We start from the raw sequence: 2,317 nt of genomic DNA, 5'->3' as shown, positions 1-2,317 counted from the left end.
CTCCAGCTTTAGACCCAGAGGTGGAGTCCAAGCCCGTTGGCTTGGATTCAGTTCACATGGCATCCTTGTGGGTAGTGATGGAGAAAGGGGGAGTAACCTTGGGGTACCACTCTGTTCTATCATGTTCTAACCTACAAATGAGGCAGGAGAATAGGGTCTGGAGACAGGGAACCCAAGGTCATTTCGCACTGACTTCCTAGAACTAAATTGAAAGGAAAACCCTAACTTTCCACTCCTAAGTAACAAAAGGACCAGAGGCTACTCCCTTTGCAAACCCCCACCTTTTCTGTGTGGCAGATGGAAAATTGAAAGTACCTCTGATTGGTTGCTTTTTGCAACCAATCAGACGTTTGCAAAGGAGTGTAACTTTGTAACTTCACTTCAGCCTCTGATTAGTTGCAGACAGACAGATTGCAGTCCACGTCTTCATTTGCCTAGAAGTGCAACTTTGTAACTTCACTTTAGCCTCTGATTGGTGGCTTTCCACAACCAATCAGACGTTTGCATGGGAGTATGACCTGCGTAACTTCACTGATTGTGGGCCACCATTGCATTTACCTGAGGTGAACACCAAGTGGCCAGTGGGAGACCTCTAGGGGGTATGTGGACCCAAGAAGATTCTGTGACTGGGTTTCTTGAGCCTCTGCTTGGCCCCTTCCCTCATTGTGGAGTGTACTTTCACTTTCAATACATTTCTGCTTTTGTTGCTTATTCTTTTCTTGCTTTTCTGTGTCTTTTGTCCGATTCTTTGTTCAAAACGCCAAGAACCTGGTCAACTTGCAGTCAAGACCCTCTACCAGTAACACAAATGCCTACTAAGCTGTTTTGCTCAGTGCTGGGACAAGTGCCAGGGCCTGGGCCTGCCTGCTGGACAAAACGTATCCTTGCCCTCAAGAGGCTCAGTCACAGGCAGAGAGTGTGAGGAGACAGAAAGGAGAGAAGAAACTAAGGCCCCCAGGGGAAAGGCAGGAACCTGGGTGTCGTCAGGCCCACAGAGCCAAGGCCTGGCCCCTGAAGGGCATTGGTACTTTCTGGGAAAGAAGCAGGAACGTCCATAGATGACAATGGCTGGCACAGCAGGTACACACACTTGGGCCCAGTCTATCTCAGGGACATTCAGGTGGAAGGCAGAACTACAGCCCAGAATGCTTCCTTTCCTCTTTAGGCTTTTAGGTGGGAGCTGTCTCCACTGAAATCTTCCCCATCCCTCAAAGTCTGCCAATGCCTCCTCCTATAATGGCACCAGCTCAATCTGGTTCAACTTTGTGTAATGAAACAGTGAGTTGTTTTAAAATTGCTGTGGACCCCCAGGTTGAAGGTCACACGACCTGAGAATGTCCAGATGAACCAAGGGTGGAAGCTAAGGGCTCAGGCCAAGGAATAGGACTGAATTAAGCAGTGGACACCATATGGCAGGATCCAGGATCTAGTGACATCAAGCCCTCATGTCACCCCATGGCAGGATCCAGTCATGTCATTCCTCCCAGCATCACCTCATCACAAGATCCAAATCCAATGCTTCAGTGTTGGGCTTTCCCTTGCACAGAGGCAAACCAGACCATTTGTTGCTTGTTGACATTCCCTCATGCAGCATTCCCAGGTTCCCTGCTGGCAAGACCCGCCCTTCTTCCAGTTCCTAGGGCAGGCCATTTGTGCCTCTTAAGGCTTGAACTCCAGCCTGCACGGCATTGCCTCTCTACAGGTCTCTAAGCCAATTCTGGAGGGAGGTTCTCTGTGTGATTCAGCTCCTCCAGCTGTACCTCCAATTCTTTATTGGAGTGGACCTTTGTTGAGCTTCTATGTGGCACTTGACCAGCTGCTCTCCAAAGATCATCTTTAATGCCCCGAGCTCTGTCCCTTTTGCAGATGTGGAGATATTGTGCACCTTTCAGATCCCAGGCTCTGAAATCAGAGTCCTGGGTAAGCCTCATCTCCAGGTGGATGGGCAAGGGCAGGTGGCCTTGCACTGGTCGCAGAGCCTGAGTCTCCTCATCTTTGGTGGGGCAACATATGTGCCCACTTCCTAGGCACTGTGAGGGCTGAGATGAGGTGCCTGGCATACAGATCACAGGCCATCAGCAGTAACTATGACTGTTGTCGGGAACTGGGGCTCCGAGTAGGTGGTGATAAAGGCATAGTCAGCGGATGGACTCATGACTCTGCAGATGTGTCTTAGCCTTGAGCAAACTTCTTGCAGCTGGAAGGAGGTGGGTGTCAGGGGAAGCTTTTTCCTCCCTGAGAAAACTTGATGATGCTAATTGGAATTCAGATGGTGCTAAGCTGCTAGGCTTGGGGGAGGCAGGCACGAAGTCATCCG

This window comes from Macaca nemestrina, chromosome 7 (assembly GCF_043159975.1).
Source record: "Macaca nemestrina isolate mMacNem1 chromosome 7, mMacNem.hap1, whole genome shotgun sequence".
NCBI lineage: Eukaryota > Metazoa > Chordata > Mammalia > Primates > Cercopithecidae > Macaca > Macaca nemestrina.
The sequence above is the reverse complement of the archived record's forward strand: the minus strand, read 5'-3'. Positions refer to the sequence as shown.